At 40.5% G+C, this 22,675-nt stretch overlaps 1 protein-coding gene across 7 annotated transcripts in view; it reads right to left on the bottom strand.

Annotated features, from left to right (window-relative positions):
- The window catches only part of RC3H1 (ring finger and CCCH-type domains 1), a 63,034-nt gene extending 40,419 nt beyond the window's left edge, over positions 1-22,615 (bottom strand). For 6 of the 7 annotated variants that reach the window (XM_084211327.1, XM_084211329.1, XM_084211333.1 and 3 more), the window contains exon 1: positions 22,455-22,615. The gene's annotated coding sequence lies outside the window, so the exon portion shown is untranslated. Of the gene's footprint in view, positions 1-4,460; positions 4,569-22,454 lie in introns of those variants that run through there. The other variant, XM_084211328.1, reaches the window with a different exon arrangement.
- Positions 22,616-22,675: the final 60 nt, after the last annotated feature.

Below are 22,675 nucleotides of genomic sequence, written 5' to 3'. Positions count from 1 at the left end.
AAACGCCACCCCAACCACCCATATATACTAGTTTCTCTTTTCCACACACCACTGGCTTCAGTTTCAAACCAAGGACTGCACATTTACTTGCAAAGCGTCTGTTCTGACAGGAAGTTCTTCCATAAGCAAAACAGCAACTTTGTATCAAATCTTCAGCTTAAAAAAATGTTTACAATTAAAATCTAAACTCTAAACGCAAAGAGAGAAACTTTATATCAGGACCAGTGCAATTCAGAGTCAAGACATTTTAAAATGGAAAAAAATTTCTAATGCTAAAATAAAGACTCTGAAAAGCCTCTCCCACTTTTTTTTTTTCTGGAAAAAAAAGGCTTCTTTTTTTCAGAATTTAGTGCGATGTTGTTCACATGACTTGGCCAAGGTAAACACTGAAGTGTTACGAGTTAAGCTTTTAGCTGAGTTTCATCAAACACCTAACCTTAGCTCTAAAGCTAAGGAAAAGGAGTTGTACTATGATGACGCCTCCGAGTCACTTCCAACTCAGGATGCTTTATGATTCTAGGGGAAAAATAACTATTTCTCTCTTCAAAAGACAATATACAATGCCACACAGCCTCTGGTTCCCAGCCAACAGGTAATCAATAAAAAAATCAGTATTACCCAGGCAGGGGAAAAATAACTATTTCTCTCTTCAAAAGACAATATACAATGCCACACAGCCTCTGGTTCCCAGCCAACAGGTAATCAATAAAAAAATCAGTATTACCCAGGCAGGGCAGCACAAGGAAGAGGTGGCACCATATGTGGTTAACCCGGCCACCATCATTGCACAACAAGATGCCAAGGTTGTTCAGGGTTCCCCCTTCCAAAATGCCTCTTTAATGGCAAATCAGCCATTTTCTTCCATCTTGTCAGCATAGGCTCAAATCATTCTCATTACTCATGTATCATCACAACCCAAATGAAATCTTCTATACTTTTAGGTTACTACACTAAACCATTCAGCAAATTTATTTCCAAGCCTTCCCTGGCTACCTGCCCTTTTATATACTCAGCAAACTTTGGTAACAAGCATTCAAGCTAGAACTATCCTTTGTAAACCAAATCTGCAACAGAAATTATCCAGCAATTCCACAGAAATCCTTCTGCAAAAAGCAGTACACAGCTTGGTAAATCTACTGTATGTATGGCTGTGCTATGAAATATCCTTTGGGGATCAAAATTTAAGAGCAAAGTTCTTCCTTTTGACCACACTGCTATTAGAATATCTAGCAACAATTTCCTAAACTTCTCTGCAATTCAGAAACAAACTGAGCAGTCTACTTAAATCATTAGCCAAACATTCAGGAAAAGAAGTTTTCTACTAACTGAGGAGACTTAAAAACAGAAGCTAACATGAAGCTGTACCATCAAGTCTAGAAAGCAGATGTGAACATGGGGATGCCACTATACCAAGCTGTGAACTGGAACAAAGGAGTTGAATGCAACTTTAATGTTAGTTAACTAATTAAAAAACCCCAGTAAACAGAGCCATGTTGTTGCTACCTGTACCTCTGGCATAATAAAATAGGTCATATTTATTTACAAATTCAACAGTTGAAAGAGAAGTTTGGGGAGTCTGGAGATGAAGGAACTAATTAGTGGCATCCATGATCCTCTGCCAAGACAGGTCTCCAAAGGCTGGGGAACAAGGGAAGCAAAGCTTATACTTAAGCACAGCTCTCAGAGACTCTACAGTGTCTGAGCCTGTGTCCTGGGACCTAAATGCCAAAAGAAGGCCTCTGACAATATAATATACAGCTGTGAGAAACCTCAGCAAGTCATCCATTTCAGCACAGCCTAGCTGCTGCAACCGATAGCTAACTGGTGTGATGCAGCCAATCATTTCCCCACAGACAAGAACAGCTGTTGGAACAATGAGCCTTGTGCTTCTGAAGAATCTCCACAGCAGATCAGCACAAACCTGTGGAAATTCCTCATCCCACACAAGACAGGAATGGCATCCCAGGGACTGAGGATTCACCAGCCACATGCACCAAACCAAGTACTGCTGGTGCCACAGCTTTCCACATATATGGTCCTGTTTCCCCCCAGATCAACCTTCACACAAGGGAGCAGAGCCAAGCACTGAGATACAATGTAAATCTCTTCCAGGCACCAAGCTCACAGATGTAGAGACGTGAAGCTGCTGAAGATACCTGGGCCTTGTATCAAGGTTTGTGACTCACTGTGACCTTGGAAATAACTGGAAAAAACCAGTCTCTAGCTTCAAAGAGCTATTTTGAACAGGAGACATTACAAATGGCAATAAAACAGTGGAAATAAGACAGTTTCACTACCACCGTCTGCTATTGGAACCATCACCACTACAGTAAGAGAATACTTTGAATATGTACAGCAGGAAAGGTATATTCACTTTTACAGTACAAAGCTTTTTTTAAAAAATGTTTCTCTTCAGCATTATAACAGAGGCAAGCAAATCATAAAGAATGCAAAAAATTACAAATGACATAACTATTAAAATAGCCCACCTCTCTATAATATTACATTTTTAACCCACACTCAATTCACTAAGTATTTCACACTCAATAGCTTCTAACACTGTAAAATGTATATCCATACACACTTCTTGGTGCATGATTAAAGAAAACAGATATGTAAAAACCCAAGAAAGCAAAAAACTAAAAAGTTAAAACTAAAACTAAAAAGTTACACCTTTTTGTCTTCCATAAATTGGAAGACAAAAAGGTGCAATTAAGAATGAAGATGCTCCAAGGCAGAGTTTGAATCATACACTGAAACCAGAGACAGACTGACTTTGTTATTTCTGAGTTTGAAAATATAAAGTACCTGTATGCAAGTCTCATCCTCCTGTTTACCCCTGCATAAGCTGTTTTACCCACATCTAAAACCACCTGGAAAAATGTCTCTTCTCTTCTGGGCCTCCCAACCCCCCAAAAATCCTTGAAATTCCATCCTTCAACCCAGACTGGAAATGTCATGCTGTAATCAGATCGGTGACCTGTCTCCTCTGGGACCCTGCCAGTGCTTTAGAGAAAGACATGATTATTCCATAAACCACTGGAACAACCACTCAATCCTTACTCTGCTGGACAATGCAGAGTAGCCTCATGTCCAAGCTCTGTTATGTCTGTGGCAACCGGAGTCTTCCACGTGTCCTCTGCAAATTTAAGTCTTGACAAAAAGACGCTTGTAAAACGCAGAACAGTCTGTACCAACATGCACTGGCATCAAGTTCCTCACACAATGACACACAGGAAAACTCCTCTGCTTTCAGTTTGAATTAAGTGCACTCTGAGGGAGCCCTTCAGTGCAGTCTCCAAGCACACCCCAAATTCTCTCACAAACATGTTATTTGGACACAGCATGCTCTTGCACGGACACATCACATGCTGTTTCATCACTGCCGAGCTGGCACCGCTCTCGCCCAGCAGCAGTCCACACTAAGTCATGTCACAGTTTAAGCAGATGACTCAGCATACCTAAGGGGCACCCTTGGCTCAGCTCCTGCCAATTCTGTAGATAGAGCTCTTAAGAGCATTACGCCCTCCTGAGTTTTATGTATTCCCACAGCATTTCATTACCTAAACAGCATGATCACCTTAACCAAAAATCAGTTTAGCTGAAGCTGTTTCCTTTTTGCTGAGTATTACTCCTGGCTAAACCAAGCCGAGCTTCCTGTTGCAGTTACCAGTGAACACAAGTAAAGCCTATTTCGTGCTAAGCTTAACACTACAGCAGCTCCTCAGAGCCAAAACAAACTCAGGCTTGCCAACTGAACTGCTCATGCAGATACAACTCTTGAGTAATCACTATTCATTCTAATAAAGAAAACACCATTTCATTAATTCTTTTAAAGACACTTACTCCTTGATAATAACTTACACTTTTCTGAGAAAAAGTAACCACTTCTCTCTTCTGTGAGACCGGTCCTGTGGTACATTAACTACTTCAAAACCTCTGACACTTCGAAATTAAAAATAAATCAACAACCTAAATTAAATTAACAGACCACAGTAAAGCAATTCCTAACTCATAAGGATAACCAGATACCCATAGTACAATTCTAGGCAGCAGCTGAACCTCCTCCATTCCTGTGTAATGCCAAGCAGACAAATTTTTGCCGTGTTTCACAGAACCTTTTTGTTTTCTACTCCAGTGTGCTCATTGTAACAAACAATATTTCTGAGGGCACTTAAGTAGCTTTCTTCTTTTCCCTGAGGAAATACTTTAAAAAGTCCTGAATATCATTTTAGGGAAAAACTAACCTGACAACTCGTGGGAAGCCCTGACCAGCTAAAAGTAATGTGTATTTTTTTACAAGCACCCTGTACTGCCAATTTCAAGGTTCGCAGAAAGGGGTAAATTACATTAGTTATGTTTTCCATATCCAGTTCCACAGAAAAACCTCTGAAAAATTTTAAAGAGAGAGGGAAAGTCCTGACCAGAGAAGAGAAGGTAAAAGAAAAAAAGCTTCTTACCTCTGCCTGGGAAGCTCCATGAACAACACATACCATAAGGCCAGCAGAGTATATGCGACAGATTCAGGGGTTTTTTCCCCTTCCTGTTCGCTCTCTCGAGCTCCCCAGTAAACTCCTCTGGCAGCAAGGGCCCGGCTTCCTCATTCCTGCTCCACGCATGCGTGCTGCCAGCACACACCCGCACCGCTGAACACTGCCCACAGCACGGAGCCCAGCTAAGAAATCCCCACCCAACCCACAACCTGCAAGTCTGTACGTAATGCATATTCCGGCCCTTCCTTCAAAGCCTTGGCTGGCTTTAGTAGCTGGGTAATTAACCTCTTAAAAAAAGAAGCAGAGATAAAATCATGAACATCGTCAAAACTATGTCCCAAAGTAACCGAAGCTCAGTTAAATCAGATTCAAGATCTACTTTCTCTTCTCCTCAGTAATTTTTGACTGTGAAAACAAAAGGGGAAATTTATGTCATTTCAGGCAAAAATCTCTTACTGGGTAGAGTCAGTGAAGTACCCTAGGAAAATGGGGCCAGTTAAGGACAAGATGTTATTCCTTATTTGCAGCTTCCTGCTTAGTAATAACACAAGGAAAACAAGAAAACCAAAACATCAACATCACAACTCTACCGAAATACCTCCCCAACAGAAGCTCTGATAGCAACTTACAATGATTTAAGCTTCCCAACATCCTGTGAGGCAAGACCTCATGTCTTCCTACAGAAAAAAACTGTCAAATGAAGTTATTTATACGGTGTTTAACAGGAAAAACATGGAATGAAACCTCATATATCCTTTTCTTTACCCCTATTCTCACCCAACCACCATTAGGGTCACGAACATTAAAAGACAACATGTAGACAAAATTTAAGTGCTCTTGCTCATGCCCTCCAAAATATAAAACCTGCATGTGAATAAAATAATAAATTTTCAGGGAAGTTATACAGAACCAGCTTCATAATTTCTGGTTGATATTTTACATCCCTTACAACTTATTTAAAAGAGGAAATGACAAGTATCTAAATAGCAAAATGGTTTTATGATCTACCACCTAGAAAATTTTTTCTACCAACAGACGATAAAGTCTAGGGAATTAATAGCAGACAACAGCTCTACATGTTCCTTTCACTTCAAATTAGGAGTTCTTGCATTTGTCAATGAAAACTTTAACAGGTACACAGTGATTAAACCAATATTCAAAAAATCAAGGAAAAACCAAACACATTAATAGAAGAAGGGCAGAAGGCACTTCAAAAATTCACAGTAGTTTTCAAGCCAGGGACTTGGGCTTAATGGGTCAAATCCTCAAGAGCTCTCAACCCTCCTGCCAAGAAGGCAAGCTAATAATTTGCTTTTCCCAGAGAAGACACATATTTGAAAAAAGCTATGACAAAGATAAAGAGGACAAGTTTGTAGAAGTCTTCAGATTCAAGGGTACAGAGAGATATTACCTCTCAGTGTCAGCTAGAGAAGCCACTACTCTTTCTTTCCCATTCCTTCCTAAGATATTCCAGCTGGACTGGTTGCATAGTTGTCCAAGCTGAAGTTTTAAACATAGATCTTTATTAATAAACACAGGTAGGCAGAAATGTGGGTGGACAGCAATTACACAACCAATACCTCATTTTAAATAAAACGAGGCAACAAATCAGCCACACAAACAGCTTGTCTAAAATAACCCCAAGTAGTAGACTTGAGGAGAAGAAAGCAATTGCAGTGAGTAGTGTTCTGGATCACCAAGACCAGTATTGTTCTTTTCCCTGCAGGAATGATCTACAGTTATCTGACATCTACTACTACTACAAGCATCTGGCAGATGAAAATGAAAAGTTGAGGAAAAGAGGGGGGAAATCTCGGTGTCACTACAATGCCTTTATCCTTCCTTAGTCATGAATCATTGAGAAGGCCCAGCACAACTCAATGAGAAAGAAAGAAAGCATAAAAAAAACCCAATCTAACAAAAAGGTATAAAATACAAAAAAAACCCAATCTAACAAAAAGGTATAAAATACTGCTTGCCACTTGCTTAGAAACAGCTTTTCTCTCTACTTAATTCAGCAGCTCTAGTTCTGCTTTGATGTCATTGACACTACAGCTACAATAACATCACAACTGCAATGTCAAACAATGAGACAGAAGGGCAGACTTATAGTCTGGCTGGAGATACTGGTCAAGAACTGTTCAAAAAGCCCTCTAACCTATAATACAACCTTTAATAATTATCCCCCACCCCCAGCTCCCCAGCAAACTTACGTAAGAATACTGTTTCCAAAAGGAAAAAATAATCCAGAAATTTTACTTTTTTTTAGTGAAATGTGAAAATATTACTGAAAAATTTTATTTGATAAACTTACAAGAAAAGAATCAAGCAATAGTCTGAACTTCCTCCCCACCTCCTTCCCCTTATGTCCAAGTGTTGGCATTACACTTGTCATTCTCCTATTTATTTGTTTTCAAACTCACTGACAGACTTAAAAAAAACAAACCTTATATGACAAAAATTCCAGGTGCAATAGTAAGGAAATGCTGAAATATACTGTAAGAGCAGTGTTAAGTGAATAGAAATGCTACTGCCTAGCACAGGCAATAAAATGCTTCTATTGCATTGTTATTGAAAGTGTAAAATGGAAATGTAAAATCCCATTTTATGAAGAACTCCAGGTAGAACTCCACAGAAGAAAACATTCTCAGTGTCCACCTGAAAACTTAAATCGCAGGATTTCTTTATTGTGTTTCCTTCTTGCTTCTCATTTCTCTGACTGGGAGGTGGCTTTTCTTGTAACTTAGTAGATGTCACCCTTATTTTAAAAATAGATGTCAAATAACTTCATGTTAATAACATATAATAACTGCTGTTTACATAACTACTCTCCAATAAAGCTTCAGTTATTCTATTTGCCTTCAAAGCAATTTATTTTGGAAGACTGCATTTCAACATCAAAAAATTTTTTAATAAAAGCAGAAAGTCAAGAGCAATGAAAACTAATGAATTTTTTAACAAAACTACCAATGTAGTTGCTTACTTGCATGTTTACTGTACGAGTTCATTTTAAACATCACCATCACAAGAAGGGCTATTTTTTTCTGTGTTACATACAAAGCCACCTCTAGACTACTGTGATGTTATTTCAAAAGACAATGGAGCACCTTGTTTTTGTGGCACATATACTTTATCATAGTGGGAGTTCACAGTGACAAAGAATATTTTTTCACCCTCTGAGCCTTACTGTATTTCTATCTATTACACTGTTCTCTCAAAGATGTTGATACAGAATTATTGAACTATATCAGCTTCAATAATTTAGATACTTTACTTCATGCACTTGTTCAGTCAAGCATGTGATATCATTTCTGCATTATGATGAAACTGCATGGCACCATCAGCTTCAGAGAAAAAATGCCCATTTACAAACAATGTGCACGGCAAAATGCTTTTGTGCCCACCACAACACAGCAGTTTTACCAAAAACTTGAGGCAGGCAACCTGAGGAGTTGCTAATCTAGGTTTCCCTCATTTCTCTCCCAGATCAGTCAAGTCTAGCTGCTAAGAGAATTGTCAAACATTAATTGAACAAGTGCCTTTGTGGCCAAGAAGGCCAATGGCATTCTGGGATGCAATAGGAAGAGCATTGCCAGCTCTCCCAGGGCTGATCCTACCCCTGCTGTGTCCAGGTCTGGGCTCCTCAGGACAGGAGAGACCTGGAGCTCCTGGAGCAGGTTCAGTGGAGGCTGAGGAGATGAGGAAGGGCGTGGAGCAGCTCTCTCGAGGGACCTGTGGCTGTTCAGCCTCAAGAGCAGACCCAGCTGAGAGGGGCCCTCATTCCCCTGTGTCCCTGTCTGCAGGGAGGGCTCAGAGCAAGGACCAGGCTCTGCTCCCTGGGGCCCAGCAGTGGGATGAGAGACCATGGGCACAAATGGATGCCCGAGAAGTTCCACCTGAACATGACCAAGAACTTCTTTCCTGTGCAGTGACCAAGCACTGGAACAGAGACCTGAGAGGCTGTGGAGTCTCTCACTTGGAGGTATTCCAGACCTGTTGGGACACAATCCTGTGGCACGTGCTCTGGGATTGACCCTGCTTGAGCAGAGAGGTGGAACCCAATGACCCACTGTGATCCCTTCCAACCTGATCAACTCTGATTCTCTGAAAATACCCAAGCTGTAAACAAAGAGCAAATCACAGCCACTACCTACAAGCATGATACTTCAAATGAGAAATAGCACAGCAGCAACAGAATCTCTTTGAGAAAGCTAATCACCTTAGCCTTGTGAGGGTCCAAACATCCAGACTCATATTTGCATTCTACAACCAAGGAAGACAGATACTGAAACTTTACCTATTTAGCATTCCCAGAGCATTTTCAGACATGGGCTTAGAGCAGGACTTAAGTTACTTCACAGAAAGTACTCTCCATGCCCATGCTTCATCTGCTAAGGACCTAAGCCTACCCAAATCAAATTTTCTTCCTTCTCACATTTTTTTCTAAAAGGTTCCAAAAGATGTTCCAGATCTGTTAAATGGTTAAGAAGTCCTGGAAACAAGGGAAAAAATGTGGGAAGCACAGAAGAAGGAGCTTCAAGACAGACACTTTTAGCATGAGTAGACTTGTCAAGTTCTTAGGTGTAGTCTCATAAGCAGCTTACTTGGGCACAACCAGGGCAACACAGACTTTTTATGTATTTCTTCATTAATGGAAGCCATCTTGAAAGTATTGCCTAAATTTTAACTAGCTACCTAAATGTTATTCAGCAGTCCTAACAATAAGGATGACTACACTAATAGGTTGGAATGATGAGAGTAGGTGAAATGGAATAAGGAATATGAGCAATTGGTGGAATTGTTACTTTACATTAAATCCAAAATTACCTAATTTCAAAAACAGTGCTAGATTTAAGCAATGCTTAATGGTGCAAATTACACAAATACATCCTTTCAGCTCATTGCAGTTACAGCACCTAGTGAACTACTGTCCAGAGAATGCTCTAGCAGTCCATAATTCACATCACCTTACTGCCCCTAGAACCTAGCTGCAAATAGGAAGCAATTGTGAATGCTACAATAGTTGATACAAAAATAGCTTACAGGGCCCAAACAAAACCAGACATACTTCTTTGTTGAGTCCTGTAATAGCTTCACTTGCAAAAATAGCAGGAATATTACTCATCTGTGAAACTTATGTTCGTTATCTTATTCTACCTGTTTTCATGACAGAGACTGCAATTGTGTTTTAATAACACAATCTAATCTACACTACAGCTCTGGAGTCATCCAAGGTCAAGAGGCAGCTGCGGCAAAAATGGCACTGAGCCTGGAGAATTTCAGCTCTCTTGTTAACAATTGCATGAATACAAAATTAGCTAGTCAACACACTATACAAGATTTCTCCACATCTCTAACAGATTTGATGTAAAAATCCAAAGAGTATTCAGCACTGACAAGCCTGCTCAAGACTTTTAGGCAGTGTTAAATTACCATTCACACAGAGCTTAAAGTCTTTAAGTAGCAGCAGGAGAGGTCACACAACTGTTGCTGAAAAGCAGGTTAATTCAGGTACGTCTGACTCAGAATGTAATTGAGCCTCACTTGCTTTAAATGATACTGGCAGCCGGTGATTCAATTTGTAGCACTGCTAAAAAAAGCAGTTCCAGAGGCCAAAAATAGCCTAGGGCAAGGTACTCCTTTTGAATTAGACTTTTCAGGCAACCTTCAATTACATGAAAAAAATCCCATCCTTAAATATTTTGCAGCTTTTGTGTCAGTCTTACCTTCTAGATCGATAAAAATAGAATATTTTCTTTACAGCTTGACAACATCATTAAAAGTTGTGTTAGTTTAACACTATCTGACTTTTAGTGGGGGTGGAGGAAGCCACAGAGGTTGCTTCTGAAATAGAAGCTCCTCGAAATTTCTACTATGTCCAGCAGAGGCAATCCCTAAAGGCTCCGACGATGGACATATTGGCTGGCCCAATGAGGGAAGCTAGCAACGCCTCTGTGACGACATAGTTAAAAAGAAAAAAGGGAACTCAATTCCTCTTCTGGCCCTCCAAGGGGTAGTGAGAAGGGCCACTGGGCCCCATTCCCAGCGTGGCCATCAGGGCCACGTTGCTGGGGGGACCATCCTGGCACCAGAAGCAGCCACGCAGCCGAATCCACGTGGCCGGGGCCAGCGGTGGGAGCAGCCACACAGCCAGGACCACATGGTCAAAATCGGTGCGGAGCCACACAACCACTGCCATTTCGGCATGGCTCACAATGAACTTTACTTGCTTAGCTGCTTTTAGCCAGCCATGCTGCGAGCAGAAGGGCAAAAGCAGCAGCAGCTTTTCTTTTTTGGCGCCCTGCATGAGGAGAGGCGCTGAGTGGAGCCAGTGGCCGGTGCTCGCACAGCGCTGGCAGGGACCACATGACCAGCAGTGAGAGGCATGGCGAGCAATTCCCGATGCGCTCCCTGGACAGAACCAAACTTTGAGCGCTGCGGAACGCTATAAAAACTTTACGGTTGATAGAACTTGATAACAAAGGAACCTACGGACACCAACTCTCTTCCGAGTCAGAAAAAGGAGAAGGTGAAGACATGTGAGGAGAACAACATGGCAATACTAATGTCAGTGGAGGTGCTCCAGGCATGGGAGCTGAGATGCTTCTGCAAGCCATGGTGAGGACTATAACACAACAGTTGCCCTGTAATTCATGAAGTTCATGGGGAACATGCAGAATTCACCCACAGTCCATGGAAAAAAAAGGCGCTCACACCAGAGCGTGTGGATGCTGAAAAGGTGTCATCTAGTGAGAAACTTGAACAGAGACAGAGAGAACCCTTGCTTCCAGAGACAAAGGAAGAGGAGCCTTGCTTTTATACTAGAACAGCTCATTCTTAAAAACGACATGCCCCAAACTGAACGGCCCATGAAAAACAGTTGTGGGAAGACTGCTTTGCCCATGGGAGGGACTCACATTGCAGCACATTGGGCAGGACTGCTGCTCCTGAAAATCAGAACCACGTTTGAAAAGTTCACAGAGAACTGTCTCCCATGGGAAGGACCCCCCAGCATAACAGAAGAGGCTCCTTCCCCTAAACAAACTAAAGAAAAGATTTTTAGAACTGACAAACTGACTATAAACTCCATGTTTTGTCTCCTTGTACTGTCAATGATGGGAAAAGAAGAGCTGCGGGCGTGAAGGTGTTTTAAAGGTTTATTTTACTTCTCATTATCCTCTTTTAATTCTGTTAATAAATTTTTCTTTATACCTTTTAATTTTTGAGCCTGTTTTGCCCTTAGAGTGTTTTCTCCTAATCCTTATCTCACCCCATGAGCCTTTTAGTTGTTCTTTCCCCCTCTTCTGCTCAACTACAGAGAGGAGAAAAAGTTAATAGTTTTTTTGGGTGGTTTTTTTTTGGTGGGTACCTGGCTTCTAGCCAGTGTCAAACCCATGACAAAACTACCCACCATTCTAGTGAGTGGTAACAAAAGGCTCAATTCTCAGGGTTTCCATTAAATACTACTCTTAAAACAGTAACAAACATTTCAGGCTTAACCACAAAAATGAAAGCTGTTGCCTTACATTTTTTAATAGAGCAAACAACGTAAGATAGTCATGTGTAAGAGAAAAAAACCCAATGCTCAACATCTCAATGATCTTCCCATCAGTAATGGATAAGAGGTTTATTTACTTTTTGCAGGAGCCTGAATTCAACTGGGAAAAATAATATCCTACATCCTCTCATTAAGAGGTTTTGAATTATAACCCTAGTTATAGAAGTTTAAAGTTACCTAACTTGAAAATTATTCAATCAAGAAGGCAAAATGCAATAATCCTGGGAATAATCTACTAAAAATCCAGTGCCAACTTGATGAATTTTGCTGCTTATAACTTGTAAAAACAGTACTCCTCCAAACAGGAAATGCTGTCCTCTAAAGTAAAGTCCTCTTACTTACTGCTTACTTTGCATGAGACTTATTCTAAATGGAGCAGTCCACAAAGAATTTTTCTCATTCCCAGTCTTCAAAGATTTATTCATCTCTAAAAACATATTACAACTATATTATTGCAGTATCAGCAACCAGAAGGATGTAAAATAAAAAATACATGTGATACAATTTCAAAAACTATCTCACAAACTACTGCCAGAGTTGTGTTACTAAAAATTACACAGATCTCCACAGCAGGCTGAACCAGCTTAACTTTTTAAAAGCAAAGGGTAAACTTGCACTAATGAACTTTAGTCACAGAGATTTGGACTTCACTCACGGAAAACTAAGATACTGGACTAGATAAGGCTTATCTAATCCAGTATCTTAAGACTGAAATATGCTCAGAAAGAAAATAACAGTAGCTACAAAATCAAGCATCTCTCTACTTCATCTGGGTGATTTAACTTCCATTAACAATCTCCCTGAAGTAGTGACAGCTCACCATGAGATTTCAATAGGCATTTTCCCAGACTGCCATGAGACTACAAGTGACTGAGCATTTACACACTCTGACTGCAGTGCTACCTTGTCCAGCACCTTGAGAGTACAGAGTACACCTGATCGATGTTTTACAGTTATGGCACACATGAACTACTCAGAAAGATCCTCCCATGTTTCAAATTTCCTGTTTTTAAGAGTTTTCAAAATAGAACTCAGCTGCCCATTGCACCACTGTTGCTGCAGTCCAAACCATGACAAATGACAAGCCAGCCACGTACAACCAATATTTGCATGATTTGATAATTTAAATTTCCTCTGGCTTGTGTTGTGTAAGCCTGGGTTAACAGCAGATATCCAAATATATGGTAAGGTATAGGAAAGGAAAACTAGGCATTGAAACTCTTACCACCCATGCAGTTTCTTTACACATATTCCTGTATTCGGACACTTGCTGTTTTTGGAATAAAAGTGATGTCAGTACGCTAAAACCTAATGACAAACAATTCAAAAAAGAAAATTCTAAAAATGGGTAAGCCAGAGGCATCTGTAATAGCACTAGTGTATCCCTCATAACTGCACTGTGAATTATTCAGCATGCAAAACCTTACAAGACCAAAGTATTTAAATGTATTTATTAGCATACTCGAGTCACTGGATTTCCATAGGCTTACTGTCCATTTTTGTTCTGTAATGACAACTCACATATCAGCTTGTCACATCAACATCACTGACTATTCCCACTTCTCAAATGCTACACCAAGTTTCTGAAATTACATTAATGAATTATCAGATGTACTTGAAGGAAAGGATTGCTGTCACTCACTTCCCTGTCCTAAAGGCTCCCAATTACTGTCATATAAACTGGTAAATAAGGAAGGGCTTTTTCCCCCTTTTGTCCTCTCCTGGGGAAGGACAAGCCACATTTTTATTTATCAGGTGAATGAATACCCGTATTACTCACTGGAAGACACTGTAGAAGGTTGGGTTTTTTTTTTCCAATTGAGATTTTAGTTAAAATATACCTGTGACTGTTTTAATACCTGGTGAGTAATCCTGACTCCACACCCCTTTCCTCTCCCGTAGTGCCTAATGCGACAGCCACATCATCACATCCTCAAACGCCAATACCAAAGATTTCTGTGGAAGCCTTTCCTCCTGGTATGTCCTGAAATCACCCACATCATGGCCAAGCTTCAATTTGACAAAGCACAAGTTCTGTTTCTCAAGCAGTCTAGTGAATCTAAAAACTCACATAAAAACTGCTGTGAGCATAGAATTCTCCTCAGAAACACACCCACAGACATCCCCACCCCGCCCCTGAGTGCTATTTTGTTAGAAGCATTTGACAGAAAAGTTCCACTGAGAAAGGAGTGACCAGAAAAGCTTACTACAGATCTCTGCTGAAATCATGTAAATCCTCAGATTTACAGAAAATCAGGCAGGAAATAATGCATTTCTACGAACTGCAGTGCAGACGTTGAGACTTAGGTCATTCTGCCTTAACTGATGAATTTCCAATACTCCTGGTATAGGAATGAATGCTAAAAAAAAAAAAAAGCCTGAAAGCTACTTGCCAGTGTTGATACCACCTTATTAGTCCTATTTTTATTTTTTCCTTTCTGTAAATGCTACAGAAATGAGAAAGAACATCATGCATTAAGGACAGATGAAAATTTTGCCAAGTTCCCCCCCACTAAGAATATATTCTGCAAAAATCACACTTCTCAAAGAGAAGTCTTAAGTCTAGTAATAATTAGAGAAAAGGGGTAAATTTAGTACAAGTATAACTAAAGCAATTTATTTTGATTTGCAGCCAACTGGGTTGTGCCTTTTTGCTTCCCATTTAAGGTGTTTGAGAGCTTTGTGCACAACCTTTCACTGAATTATTTTAATGAAAATTAAAAGTATCTTGCACTCCAACAGAACTTTTATGCCTACACGCAGGTCACCAGTAAAATGCAGCATCACTGAAGGAAAACCCAAAAAGCTCAGTTTCCCAATGCATTTTGGCACGAGTTATTCCACATACCTCCATTCTCATACTGTTATCAACAGGGAACTGCTTCTAAAAAAAGATATGGGATGGTATAGAGGGTTTCCAAACACAGCCACCTGTACTTTGAGCATCTTTTCTGTGCACTGAAATTATTCATGTCCCTGAAGATTCTTAACACAAATACATCCTTAAAATGGAATAAAATGTTCAGGAGACAAAACCAGATAAAATCAATGCGAGATGTCTTCAAACCAAGAAATGGTTTTGTAAAAACTACAAAACAGTGGATAAGCAGCATTAAAAGGTAGCATGAAAGAGGTCTACTCAGCTAGCATGATTTAATACAGCACACAGGTACAGGAAACTAACAATCCACACATAGGTTAGCAAATCCAGAAGACAATCCTAATCCTGATGGATCACATCTCTGTAGTAGAATCTGACAACAGCTGGCAACACACAGTTACATTTTAAATAGTCTGGTCTACTATAAACAACCAAAGTTTAAGCAATTCTCACTGCCATGAATAACATTTTATTTCCACTGTTATGATTCACTAACAAAGAAGTTACAGTGTCAATCTTCTATCCATTAGGCCTGGTTTAAACAAGGAAAACTAATATTCAAATTGACTATAAGTTTTTGCAGCAATAATAAGGCCTCCTTTTTAATTAATTCTACAGGAGGCCTTCTGACACAATTAAATGGCAGAATGACTCATAAAACAGGAAGGACAACCTGAGTGCCTTTGGTTTAACTAACCCAGTCCACCTCATCAGGCCAGTTTAGCCTAACTTATTTTTATCTTTCTCCAATGTCTCCTTTCAAATTTACAACAACAAGGTGGTCACAATATTCCTTAACGTCTCATCAGGTCCAGAGGAAGCAGTGAGGTTTCAACAGTCCTCAGTAAATTCTAAGAACAAAGAGTACCACAGGTTGCTCCATTATCCAAACCACCTATCTTGCAACTCTGAACTATAAAGAAATGAAACTAAGAGGCAATAAGCCATCTCTGTTACCTGCATTAGCTGGCTAAATTGATGAGTGGCTCAGAGCAGAACAAAGTTAAATGAAAAAAAAAATAGAGGAAAAATAGAATAAAAGAGAAGGAAAGATCATTAAAGAGAAGAGGAGAGGTAAAGATAACCAGACATCCAGGGTAAAAAAAAATCCTACAAAGAAAGCAGAGCATTTTAGCAAGCAAAGAGATAAAGACTCCTTAGAGAAAAGTTATTTCAAGTCTGGAAAGGTACATCAGAGAGTGGTATTTCCTTTGCAATTGCTTTATTAATTTATGAGACTTTTCCCTGCTTTCATCTATTTTTGATCCAAAATCCACATCCCCTCAAAGCAAGCAAGACCAAGAATTACTGTCCTTCAGAGCTGCTAAATAAGAGCATGCCATTTTCCAGCTTCCAAAACTTTCTGGATTTTGTCTACCCATACAATAATTAACAACAATGCAGGTACTAGTGACAATTTCTGTATGATGATAAACAGCTATTTATCAAGATCTTTCCACTGTGATTAATTAGTTCTGTTTACATTAGGGGACTGGTGATTAGGTATGAAGCCCCTCAGACACTATGGTAAACAAACAATTGCTCTAGCAGAGCTCAAGAAATACATGTGCACATCATACATAGCTGTGAAGATTTTTCTGTAGAGGGTTGAGGCTGAGATCTGCTTCACAACTCCTGCTCTTCCTTCCATACATAGATTGTAAAGCAGGACAGCATGTTGCTATTTCCTATCTCCTCAAACTACCTCAATCTGTGGCACAAAACCCAAGCTTGATTTTTGTACAATGAAATAGGAATTTTAAATTGTGACACATCACAAACACAGATGACTGCTTCACTGGACTCATAAGCAGATTTTTCAAGATTTCATTAGCATAATGTTCACTCATAAAGGCAGAGGAACTTTTTCTACTAAGCCTCCCAGAGAGCAGCTTATATCCAGAAAAGTGAAATTATATTATCATTAGGCCTGCATAACTGCCAGAATCATTAATGGTCATCAAATAATGTTTATGCAACATGCCACAGTTCAGGAAAGCTACATAAGCTAATCAAACTCACTTTCTTCAATTTACTTTACAATTTGGTTTCATTTCAAGGCCATTAATTTCAAGGTCTCTCCTTCAGTTCTTGCATCTTAGCACAGAACTGGAAAAAAAAAAAAACCCAAAACCACAGGACAAAACGCTTTATCTTGCAGTACAGTGAGTGGCTGGATAATGAAGTCCTAACAGTTCCATTTGTTGGTACAGTTCTAACATCAAATAGCACCTCAAGGACTTCTATTCTAAATCGGTAACAAAAGGAATAGAGGTGGAAAGAGAACAAGCCGAAAGAATGTGACTTACAGGAAAAGTAAGTCAACCTTAAGAGTTTTATTTCAGTCACTTTCCAAGGGCATTTATATTACCCAGTGACTGTAGTAAGACATGGAGAAGTTACTAATTCAAACACAATTGCTACAGAAAGTGAAGAGTGCCAAGTCATTATGAGTAACGTTTACTCTAAAAACAAAGCACAGAGAAAGTTAAATGCTACCGAACACTGGGAGTGTTCTACAGAACCTGGTTTATGAACAAGCAGGTAATTAAGACCATCCTCTGTGGCATAAATTTCAATTCATTCCCTTTGTAACACCTTCTCTGAACCTTACACCTTTTGCCCTAAAGGGAGCACCTAATTTGGAGATGGGGACCAACACTGGCTGACACAATTTATCAAAAATATTTAGTTGCAAGTCTCTGAAAACCTCCAATGCACAGCAAAGAGGTGAGATTCCTGCCACAGTAGATGACGCCTTTGTAAACAGCAATAAAGTTAAAAGTTGTAGTTGAAAACCTTTCTAAATTACTCACTATCTGAACTAAAGTAATTGCTCAAAATGAGTTCAGAAGAAAGTGCTGGGAAGACCTTTAGATCCAAGCTAGAAACATTCCTGCTCCATCAGCTGATCAACCAGCATTTTGTTAACAACAACAGGTTTAAAAGCAACCATACCTCAATTTTAAAAGCTTATCCTGACAGAATCTAATGAACACGGAAGCATCCTGAAAAATAATTACATTTGGAATGTCCAGATTTTTATTTAAGATTAACAGCCTGTTTTGAAAGAGTACCTATAAACTGGAATAGTAGAGAGATGAGACCAACCAGACTTTTCATGTTAAAACAAAAAACAAAGAAATAAGGAACCACCTGCAAGATCTCATTTTCCCAGCCTAGCACATTTCAGCTACACCAAACACTTTGTTTCTTCAGTTGTCTTATACCTGAAGCAGTCCTGTCTCAGATCAATATAACATGCACATCACAAACACCAGAAAATCAGTAATTGAAAATTAATACTTCAAAAAGTGGTTTTGCAAGCAATCTGTAGTGAGAGGGGTCTATTCAGCCAGAGGCAAGAACAACATGTCCTTATGGTGGTTTTAGTGACCATGGCTGGAAGGCACAACTGTCAATAAATCCTCCAGCTTCTGTAATATTGAATTCCAGACTCACCACAGTGTTCCCTGACACAAACACTCTCTTCTGTGTTCTTTGTATCAAATTACAAGGCAACTCTGTCACAATCTATGTGAAGCAAGTGAAAGATCTGTTCCTCCAGCAACACTTCCACTATATTTCAGTCTAACTGCGTATCTTCCGTTTCTGAAGTAGCAGAATAAGAAAAAAAGAATCCTTTTGTGTGTCAAAACAATCCTCTTCCTTTGTCTCCCCTTTCCTCCTCACATCTCTCTCTCATATGAAGATTTTTGTCCACATTCCTAAAAATGCCTTCATTCTAACAAGGTAGCTTACATTGTAGCTTAGAGAGGCCTCTACCTACTTTGTACAATCAAGTGATAAAGGGAGATCTTATTCTCCATGTGATTTTTAGGATTCCTGAAATATCTTTTTTTTTCCTGGGGGAAGAAAATCTAACCTAGCATGTGGGGCAGGCAGAAGTTTTCATGTAAAAGTCTGCATAGGATGTCCAGGGCCTTTTGAATATGCATATATGCCCTGATGCATATGAGAAGTCATCTCTCCCCACTGGAAGTTTCCTTTAGACCCCCTGCAGTGGCCTCACTTCTCACCCCACTAGAAAGTAATCTCACAGTGAGGCCAGGACACCCATCATACCTGCATGAAACACCCCTCTACACTCTCTAACACAGAGCAGTGCACAACCGGTACTGCCTCTGACAACACACATTTACAGCATATTATTTAGAATTCTTGCTATTTCTATCACTAAAATCTCTTTCTTCTCCAGCTGATCAGACCCAATATGATGCTATCATACAGTAACAGTAAAGCTGTTTCCTCAAGCACGCTAACCAGAAATTATTTTTATATCAGAAAAATCTATTAATAATAAGCCATCAGGACTTTTGCACCTTCTTGCCCATTAACCCACTTCCACAAATAAGAAACCTCATTAGGAAATCAGTTAGCCCTTGGAAATCTAATACCATTTCAATTTTAACTTAAGTGGTAATGAAGAAAATGACACTGATGCAAAAAGTAATTATCAAGAGATGCACTTCTTCAGCAAAACAAGTGGTCTGACTCAGTGATGGGAACTGCACCTAATTGTGGGCACACTGTGGAACCTGTGCTCAGAAAGGAAAGTAATATAACGTAAATAAACACTTGTGGCTTTCTTTCTCAGCGAGCAGAGTCCCTAGGCCTCACTACTGTAACAGAGCCAATATGGAATCTTGAAGGTCACACTGAAATTTCAGTCAGTGCAGTGTGTTTATATAATAATCTTTCACAATAGCAGCATATTATATCTTTATACCTGTATGATAATGGTTTCCCACTTTTTATCTAGTACAATCCAAGACATTAACTTCAAGCTACTAATTCCCCTATGTTTTATCTGCCATGTCAGATTTGTTTTTCTGGCCCACCAGCCAGTGTTACTTGAGATGTTCCAGCAAACAACTACCTGATTTACTGGGTGTGGGGAAAACCACCACAAAACCACACAGACTTTCATCTGCAAAATGACTCAATGAATCCATGGTGGGAGAGGAATTTTAAACAATGAGTAGGCTTTGCAAAAAAAAAAAAAAGTTTTAAAAAGGTCACCTGCTTAAAAGATACCTTATAGTGGCTTCTGCATCACTGTGCTGAGATTCTTGGGAAGTTTGGGAACCTACATGCAGATGAGTTCTTTCCTTCTAATTCAGCTTTACATATCATACCATTGGAAAGCTATGACTCCACAAGTTCTTTCAAATGGCTGAAACATTTTTCCCCCAGGTATCCAGCATGTAAACTGTAATTCTTGGTGCGGTTTAAAAAAAAAAGGTAATTATTCTTTGTATCACTACATATTACAGACTGGGAAAGGTCTATTTCCTAAGTATCATGAAAGAACCTTTTACAGCACTGGTTAGTTAAGAGACAGAGACCCTAATTAAATGGGATGTCAGTTTTTGCCATCATTATGAAAGGTAGCCAGCATCAGTGTCACCCAAGACTTCTGAACACCATACAAAGCAATTAAAGCATTATTTTAATTTACACTCACTGAATCTCAACTTTTGTGATGCTTAATTCAACAAGATTGATAATGGCTCCACCCAGATTGCTGGTGAATCATTGGCAATACGTCAGAAGTTTCCAAAAGCATTCCTGCTCATTTCTCTTTATCTGCTTTAGCATGAGCACTTTTATATAATACACGCCCCAAGATGCCCCTAAATTAAACTCTGTGATATTAATGTCTGCAATTCCCAGATTCATATGCTCATCTATTCACTGGAACATTAGTTTTTTAAATTATCAGTACACAACAATCCCATCAGACATTTCTAAAATATTTCACTTTAAATTAAGCTAGTTTGTGTACAAGCTGACAAAAAAAAACCTCACAAAAACGAACAACAAAACACCAGAAACCATACAAGTTACTTCCTACTTATGTCGATGAAGGTTCCTGCTGCTCATAAGTGATTGACAAACTCAAGTCTCTGGTTGTCAAAACAGACTGCTCTGATGGTACCTGCCTTTCTAAATTTCCCTCCAAGCAGCCTGTCAGGCTGTCTGCTCTGACAGATCCTTTTCTAGGACAGGAAGGCAAAGCCATAAGCTATCACTGGGAAAGGAAAACGTGCCTGATAACGTCTGCTTCTATTTATGTTAGTGGGAACCATAATTTCATTATCAGCATCGTGTATTAAAGCACTGAAGAAAGCCACAGAGCTCCTGGTGAAGCTTAGAAACTGGCAATAATGTACCAACTGCTCCTGAACACAGGTTATTTATACAGCCATGAAGTCCCATATTAGCTTCATTGACTTCAAACCCAGCAATACAGACATTTATAGCTAACAAAATTAACCACCTCCACATCCTCATAAGCCTGAAAGAAGTAAGAAAACATAAGTTTAGGAATACATTAACTTCTGCCTCAGAGTATTGCTGTATTATCTCACAATTCTATAACCAAATAATGTGAATAGACTATAAATGTTGCATTTATCTTCCAGCAGAGTCATTAAATGACAGCATTGCTACACCAGTTACAATGATTAAAGCAGCTCAGCTGCAATCCAGGTTACTTCGAACCTTTTAATTATTTTTGCAAATTTTTAATTTTTTCCCCCACTTCAGCCATTTTCAACATGGCAAAAAAGCACAGAAAACCGTAGCTTCTGCTGGAGAAACAAATGATTTGTCACGCATACTTGACTAAAATGTATAAAAATAAGAGATACATTCTCGACAAAAAGCCGTGCAGAGGTAAACAAAACATTCCCAGTTCCTAGGGGAAAAAACCAAAACCTGCATCAGTTCCCTGCTTTAAAACAAGACAGACCTCACAATGGCTTTTGAAGACAAAACCTGACACCAGGACATTCCCAACCATCAAAGCAAATTAAATCCCAGCTACACCAACACCGCACCCCCGGCATGAAACCCTACCCATTCTGTGGGTGTAATCCAACAGCCAAAACAATGCCAGGGTGGAAAAACTAGTGCAAGTCAGGGAGATCCTGTGCGGTTTCACCATCGTTTGTCCCCATGCAGAGGGAGCCGCGGCCACCTCGCTCTTCCCTTAGGCACGACAGACAAAAGAGCCACAACCCAGGGCGGAGAGGTGTCCCGGGGACGGGTAGGGCTCTGTCATTATTTTCCCTCCGTCTCTGTTGTTCAACGCGACACAGGGACGAGTTTTCTCACGCAGAGGCAGGCAGAGCCCCAGGAAAAAACAACAGCAGGCAGAGGGGGCACACAAAAGCCGCCTGTCCCTCGGCCGCCGCAGCCTGAGGCGATGCCGCCTCTCCCCACCCCCTGCCGGACCCAGCCGCTCTCCGCCTCCCCCCCATCGGGCACAGCGAACCGCGGTCCCTCCCCGCCTGCCCGAGGCGTTCGGAAATCGAGCCCGGCAGGAGCCTGAGGCCTGGCGAGGCACAAAGTCACGGAATTGTTAGAAGTAGAAAGCACCTCTGGAGATCATCTCGTCCCAGCGCCCGCCCCTCCGCCTCCTTTCTCGGCAAGGCGGGCAGAGCTCTCCCGCCCTATTGTTCCCCGCACCCCGCGGCGGAGGCAGCGCACTCACCACGCGGGCCGGGCTTCCTGCAGCGCCCACCGGCCCCCTCAGCTCCGGCACACCGGGGCTGCCACAGCGCCCTGCTGCTGCTCCTCCAGTAGTACACGCGGGCCCCGGGGCAGCGCCGCCATCGCCCGCCGCCGCCCCGCTGCCACTCCGGCAGCGGCCATCTTGTGCGTCGACTGCTCCTCTCACCGCCCACCTCCCTCTCTCCCTCCCTCCCTCTCTCC

Source organism: Fringilla coelebs (assembly GCF_963513975.1).
Source record: "Fringilla coelebs genome assembly, chromosome: 9".
Classification (NCBI taxonomy): Eukaryota; Metazoa; Chordata; class Aves; order Passeriformes; family Fringillidae; genus Fringilla; species Fringilla coelebs.
Note: the sequence above shows the minus strand (reverse complement) of the source record. Positions and strands in the feature narration are given on the sequence as shown.